Source organism: Myxocyprinus asiaticus, chromosome 30, assembly GCF_019703515.2.
Source record: "Myxocyprinus asiaticus isolate MX2 ecotype Aquarium Trade chromosome 30, UBuf_Myxa_2, whole genome shotgun sequence".
Lineage (NCBI taxonomy): Eukaryota > Metazoa > Chordata > Actinopteri > Cypriniformes > Catostomidae > Myxocyprinus > Myxocyprinus asiaticus.
The window spans coordinates 13,751,257-13,759,285 of NC_059373.1; the positions used below are offsets into that span (position 1 = coordinate 13,751,257).

The 8,029-nt window shown below is 35.8% G+C and overlaps 1 protein-coding gene across 1 annotated transcript in view; it reads right to left on the bottom strand.

Annotated features, from left to right (window-relative positions):
- cpne4b (copine IVb) overlaps positions 1–4,091 on the bottom strand; it is a 45,152-nt gene extending 41,061 nt beyond the window's left edge. The window contains exon 1 of the mRNA XM_051663987.1: positions 3,904–4,091. The gene's annotated coding sequence lies outside the window, so the exon portion shown is untranslated. The remainder of the gene's footprint in view (positions 1–3,903) is intronic.
- Between the last annotated feature and the right edge of the window lie 3,938 nt (positions 4,092–8,029).

Sequence of the window (8,029 nt, forward strand, 5' to 3'; positions counted from 1 at the left end):
GTCTCCTGTAATATAATGAATTAATAAAGCACTCGTGCTTTATTCGTGCTGCTGGACAGCTATGGAGTTATATGTGTGCCACAATTCTGCACGCACAAAAGTATAGTGTTCTGTTAAAAATGTTCTGTGCGCGTAAAATTATACTTTGAGTGTATAAGATTTTATTCTGAGCACACAAAAATGTTCTGTGCGTGCAAGATGATATTTTGAGCGAACAATTAGTATTTTCTAGTATTTGGTTATCTAGGTTACCAAGTTACACTTACATAGCTACTAGCTTGGCCATGTTAGCTACCACTATCATCTGAAAGTATATTAATTTAATCTCTCCCGTGTGTAAAAAAAAACTCTTTTAGACTAACATAATAGTGTAATTTTGGGGAACTTAATTTGACTTCTATCTATCCCACAGGATATTCTGAGAGAGCAGTTTATTAAAATAAATGTGATCAAATTACAGTCTACCATATATCAGCAACCACTGAACCTTCTTCTTTTTGTTATTATTATATTAAATATTATTTTCTTTAATAAACATGTTATTTAGTCCACCTTCTTTAGTGTGTCCTCTCCTATTTTTTTCGATAGTTGTACATTATAAATATTATGAATATTATCTAAATTAACATCCTATTCTTGATAATAAATTAGAAAAGCTGTTTATGCTTGCATTTCAAAGCTGTGGGTTATCTTGAAATGTTCAGTATGCTGTTTTTATGACATTTATGCATTCTACAAAACCCTTCTGGCAAAATGAATTAATGAGAAGAAATGGAAGAAAAGGAAAAGAGGCTAATTATATCTCCTGTCATAGTTTGGGGTAAATTAAATGTACAGTATATTGAACCTCAATTGTTTGAGACTGCAAAAAGTAAAACAAAAAAAGAAAAAGAAAAAAGAAAATAGAAATAAATCCTTAGCATTGCATGATCCCAGGCTACTTTATTTTGAAAACTTACATTACAGTAAGTTAAGCCTTACAGCATTCCTGGTATGTCTATAATCCATGGGGTAAATATCTTTTGTAATGATAACTGCATATAGTATATAAAGTGTGTACTGAACTTGGAGCATTGTGCCTGTTGGCTCTTCTGCTACATTTAAACTGAGATGTTCATGGTTGCTGTAGCGACCTCAACTGTCCAATTGCAGAGCACTTGTAAGCAGCTTCTAATAGCTAGTGTTGGGCAAGCTACTCAAAAAATTTAGCTAGCTATGCTACCAACTACTTAACAAAACAATTAGTTGAGGTAAGCTAAAAGCTACACCTCAGAGAAAGTAGTAAGTTACACTACAAGCTACACGCCAAAAGTAGCTTGCAACATTTAAGCTACTTAATTTTTTTTTCAACCAGATGCACAAAGCATACTGTCATAGACAAAGCACCTAAAACACTAATCACATGATGTTTATCAAAGCCATGGTACAGTATAGTACAGTATAGTGCAATACAGTATACAAGTATACAGTATGGTGCAATATAATATGTATGTGCATGTAAAAAACAACATGTAAATTGATATTTATACATGCTACCTATACAAACCCATGTGGTCAAAATGAAAAATCACTATTTTTACATTTTATTTTTCATATTTATTATACTTCTAATTCTACAAACCCATGTCCATTTGAACATAATTTCCTTTGCACACTCCTGTATAAAAACTCATACATATACTATTCATCTTATCCTGTAATTCTGTGTCTATCTGTTGTATTTCTGTATGAACTACATGCTTCTGATCAGAGGCCAAATTCTTTGTGTGTGTGTGTGTGTGTGTGTGTGTGTGTGAGCACATCAGGGCAATAACAATGTGATATTTGACATATCAGTAGGTAATACCATGGTACTTTCAGATACAATTACCATATTTATGTACTATTATATATTTAAATGGTGGTTCAAAGTACTTCAAAGAATACCATGGTACTATCATGGTAATTGTATATATGATTACCATATTCATATACTGTACAATTGAAATTAAATGGTGCTTCAAGGTAATTCAAAGAATGCCATGGTACAACTATGGTACATTACTATATGATTAACTTATGCATATACCATTGTCTTAATATGGTGCCCCCAGGTAATAGTAGGCTACATGTAGAAAAAACATGGTAATGCCATGGTACTTTTTATGTGTTTTTGTGTAAGCTACTAAACACTCTTTTGGTGGTAAAATGTCTTTACCTGCAGTGCCGTTCACAGGCTGCACACAACATGTGTTAACTTAATAAAGACCTTCATCACTGGCAAATGATAGGACACATTTGCAGTTTTAGTTTCCACTGATTGTAGATCCACTGCAACCAGTGTTATCTTAATTTTCCACATTTTAAAATATTCCGAGAGCGTTTTGGCAAGTGAGAGCATGCACCAAATGAGTCAGCAGCGCATGCGTGAGCTTTCTGAGTCATCCAGATTGAATCGCGAACCTATTCAGACCTCTTTCTTATCACGTGTGACCAATTCATTGTAAAGCACTGACTCAGATGTGCGATTCATTTGTGAGTCTGACATCTTTAGTTCTGACTCAAAACTGCCGATAGTAATCACCGGGTACACGGCATGATGTAGCAGTGTAGCTTTTGTCAAAGCTACGCCGTTACCTAATCAAAAATATAGCTTCACTGCTGAAAACTACTTGATTTAAAAACTAGTGAAGCTACCACCTGAAATGTAGAATGTAGAAATGTAGTTAAGCTAATAGCTTTGCTATTTGTGGCAAAGCTTCTGCCCATCACTGCTAATAGCCAATCCTGACGTAGGAGGCAGGACTTGTCAGAATACGGTTGGAAAAGCCAGGGGCAGATTTAGGCGTGGGAAACATGGGCAGCTGCCTGGGGCAGTATCTTGCAGGGGCGGAACCCCACAAACAAGTGGGCGCCCTGAAGTCCACCAGCCATCTCCAACCACATTTTTGTGTGCTCAAAACATCATCTTGTGCACGCAAAACATTTTTGTGCACTCAGAATATCTACTTGCACGCTCAAAATATCATCTTGTGCGCATAGAACATTTTTGTGTGCTCAAAATATCATTTTGCACGCTCAAAATACAATTTTGCGCGCAAAGAATTTTGGCACATATATAACTCCATAGGACAGCCTGGTTGCATTGCAGAGCGTTGCATTGGCCTAGTTTTCATGCTGTTAATTGTGGTATAAAACTCAACCTATATGGCGCTTGTACAACAGGAGCTGAAATGCTGTTTCTGTTCAAAAGCCTGTTCAGAAGCTCTCACCTTCCTTTTTGTGATCGGTTTATTCTAGGTGACTACGGCTGAATGAATCCAATGCGGCATCGATCAGTACAGTATCACCTAGGCTGATCAAAACTTGTGCAACTTCTTGGAAAAAAGTAGACATTAAATAAACAGACAAGGTGTCCAAGTGCTCTGTTTGTATGTGGATGAGGAATGAATGAAAACAACTCGCCATCTTCTATGCCTATTTATGATGTAGTATTAAACTCCTCGATTCTATCTGTGATAGACAGCAAATTAAAAAAAAAAAAAAAAAAAAAAAGAAAAAAAATATTTATATAGCCTACAACAAATGGACTGCAAATCAGTGGCTACTATCCAGAATGGATAATAGAGAGGAATATCATAGTAGTCTACCATTTACTGCAAACTATGCGAACTATAGGCGTTGCATATATCGATATGGCACAGACAGCAGGCTATGTCCCAGCCACAATTTCTACACAAACAGAAAACCGAGTAATATTTATTCCGTCGGAATAAAAAGAAAACATGCGCATATTTGGTCACGGTTTTTAAGATGACCGTTATTCTATAAATGCGTAAAACATCATCAAGTCATCTGAAAATAGTGTGTCTGCGTGAATTCGTGAGAGTTCTGATGTTTTGCTATTGAAGGCACAATACTTACCCAGTCTTTAAGTATAAGAACAAATCCTAAACAATGCCAGAAAAAGTTCTTTAGTGTTCAGATCGTGATCAGTGCAGTTTGCGCACTGGATTCATTTTCATCCAAATATACCGATTCCATTTCCAGATTCTCTACGATGATGTTAAAAACGGCTACATCGGGTTGTGCGTAAAGGTGATGTATAGTCCGACCCGCAGTCTCCTGTCTCAACCTAAGAGTAGGGCAGGCGAGCGCACTCCAGTTAACTTGACTGTTTAATCCCCTTCTGTGAAAACTGGAGAGCAGGTGCAGGGTGCGAACATAGTGTAACCCTGCACTCTGGTGGTGAGTTTAGTGAATTACAATGGCTATGAATTAAGATTAAAATCTTTTAAGAAATCAGATCTGTTTTGATGGATGAAAAAATTGCTCTGAATATTTATTAAATTAAAATCTTTCTTTCTTTCTTTCTTTCTTTCTTTCTTTCTTTCTTACGACCACAAGACAATAACAATTCTACTTTATTTCGGATTATGATGCTTTTATTCATCCCATTGATGGTTTCAAAAATAAAATGAGTACAGCCACAAGAAGATTATGATTCCATTCTATTCTAATATCCTGAGTTTTTCTTCAGGCTATGATTGTGGCTTGCAGTGGTATCTACATGTCTATTCTATTCTATTCTATTCTGATATCCTGAACTTGTATTCAGGCTATGGTTGTGGCTCACAGTGGTATCTATAATTATATTCTATTCAATTCTATTCTGTTTTATTATATCCTGAACTTTGATTTTTGCTATGATTGGGCTTGCAGTGGTCTCTATTTATATTCTATTATCCTGAACTTTGATTCGGGCTATGATTGTGGCTTGCAGTTGTCTCTATAATTCTATTCTTTTATCCTGAACTATGATTCAGGCTGTGAGTGTGGCTTGCAGTGGTATCTATAATTCTATTCTATTATCCTGAACTTTGATTCGGGCTATGATTGTGGCTTGCAGTGGTCTCTATAATTTTATTCTGTTATCCTGAACTTTGATTTGGGCTATGATTGTGGCTTTCAGTGGTCTCTATAATTCTATTCTATTATCCTGAACTTTGATTCGCGCTATGATTGGGCTTGCAGTGGTCTCTATAATTCTATTCTATTATCCTGAACTTTGATTCGGGCTATGATTGTGGCTTGCAGTGATCTCTATAATTTTATTCTGTTATCCTGAACTTTGATTTGGGCTATGATTGTGGCTTTCAGTGGTCTCTATAATTCTGTTCTATTATCCTGAACTTTGATTCGGGCTATGATTGGGGCTTGCAGTGGTATCAATAATAATTCTATTCTATTATCCTGAACTTTGATTCGGGCTATGATTGTGGCTTGCAGTGGTCTCTATAATTCTATTCTATTATCCTGAACTTTGATTCGGGCTATGATTGTGGCTTGCAGTGGTATCAATAATAATTCTATTCTATTATCCTGAACTTTGATTCGGGCTATGATTGTGGCTTGCAGTGGTATCTATAATTCTATTCTATTATCCTGAACTTTGATTCGGGCTATGATTGTGGCTTGCAGTGGTCTCTATAATTCTATTCTATTATCCTGAACTTTGATTCGGGCTATGATTGTGGCTTTCAGTGGTATCAATAATAATTCTATTCTATTATCCTGAACTTTGATTCGGGCTATGATTGTGGCTTGCAGTGGTATCAATAATAATTCTATTCTATTATCCTGAACTTTGATTTGGGCTATGATTGTGGCTTTCAGTGGTCTCTATAATTCTATTCTATTATCCTGAACTTTGATTCGGGCTATGTTTGGGCTTGCAGTGGTCTCTATAATTCTATTCTATTATCCTGAACTTTGATTCGGGCTATGTTTGGGCTTGCAGTGGTCTCTATAATTCTATTCTATTATCCTGAACTTTGATTCGGGCTATGATTGTGGCTTGCAGTGGTATCAATAATAATTCTATTCTATTATCCTGAACTTTGATTCGGGCTATGATTGTGGCTTGCAGTGGTCTCTATAATTTTATTCTGTTATCCTGAACTTTGATTTGGGCTATGATTGTGGCTTGCAGTGGTCTCTATAATTCTATTCTATTATCCTGAACTTTGATTCGGGCTATGATTGGGCTTGCAGTAGTATCTATAATTCTATTCTATTATCCTGAACTTTGATTCAGGCTATGATTGTGGCTTGCAGTGGTATCAATAATAATTCTATTCTATTATCCTGAACTTTGATTCGGGCTATGATTGTGGCTTGCAGTGGTCTCTATAATTCTATTCTATTATCCTGAACTTTGATTCGAGCTTGATGGCTTCATGAACTTTGACGGGCTTGGTGCAGTGGTCTCTATAATTCTATTCTATTATCCTGAACTTTGATTCGGGCTATGATTGTGGCTTGCAGTGGTATCAATAATAATTCTATTCTATTATCCTGAACTTTGATTCGGGCTATGATTGTGGCTTGCAGTGGTATCTATAATTCTATTCTATTATCTTGAACTTTGATTCGGGCTATGATTGTGGCTTGCAGTGGTCTCTATAATTCTATTCTATTATCCTGAACTTTGATTCGGGCTATGATTGGGCTTGCAGTGGTATCTATAATTCTATTCTATTATCCTGAACTTTGATTCGGGCTATGATTGTGGCTTGCAGTGGTATCAATAATAATTCTATTCTATTATCCTGAACTTTGATTCGGGCTATGATTGTGGCTTGCAGTGGTATCAATAATAATTCTATTCTATTATCCTGAACTTTGATTCGGGCTATGATTGTGGCTTGCAGTGGTCTCTATAATTCTATTCTATTATCCTGAACTTTGATTTGAGCTATGATTGGGGCTTGCAGTGGTATCTATAATTCTATTCTATTATCCTGAACTTTGATTCGGGCTATGATTGTGGCTTGCAGTGGTCTCTATAATTCTATTCTATTATCCTGAACTTTGATTCAGGCTATGATTGTGGCTTGCAGTGGTATCAATAATAATTCTATTCTATTATCCTGAACTTTGATTCGGGCTATGATTGTGGCTTGCAGTGGTCTCTATAATTCTATTCTATTATCCTGAACTTTGATTCGGGCTATGATTGGGGCTTGCAGTGGTATCTATAATTCTATTCTATTATCCTGAACTTTGATTTGAGCTATGATTGGGGCTTGCAGTGGTATCTATAATTCTATTCTATTATCCTGAACTTTGATTCGGGCTATGATTGTGGCTTGCAGTGGTCTCTATAATTCTATTCTATTATCCTGAACTTTGATTCAGGCTATGATTGTGGCTTGCAGTGGTATCAATAATAATTCTATTCTATTATCCTGAACTTTGATTCGGGCTATGATTGTGGCTTGCAGTGGTCTCTATAATTCTATTCTATTATCCTGAACTTTGATTCGGGCTATGATTGGGGCTTGCAGTGGTATCTATAATTCTATTCTATTATCCTGAACTTTGATTCGGGTTATGATTGTGGCTTGCAGTGGTATCAATAATTATATTCTATAATCCTGAACTTTAATTTGGGCAATGATTATGGCTTGCAGTGGTATCAATAATAATTATATTCTATTATCCTGAACTTTCAGCTATGTTTTTGGCTCACAGGGTTATCTATAATTCTATTAGATTCTATTCTGATATTCTGAAATTTGATTCGTGCTATGATTGTGGCTCACAATCTATTGTATTCAATTCTTCTGATATCCTGAATTTTATTATTATTTTATTTTTGCTGTAATTGTGGCTTGTAGTGGTAGGGAGCGCGGGGCACAAACTAACGCGGGGCTAGTTGTAACACACGTGGTGTAAAGTTTCGCTGGTAAGACGAAACTTCATTTGTTTACTTGTTGCCATATCAACACTGTGTAGATTTAAAAAAAAAAAAAAAAAAATGCCAGAAAAGTAAAAAAAATAAAAAATAAAAAATAAATAAAAATAAAAAAGCGTTGCACGTTGTAACACTGCGTTACAATGTACCCCAATTACAAAAAATGATATGCAATTCCGCGCATTCAGATATGCAATTTACATAATTCCCCTCAATGCGTGTGTGTGTGTTTTGTCATCAATCCATGCATTATTTCGGTCAATGCTGTGGCTTAGTTGTGTTATTTATTGT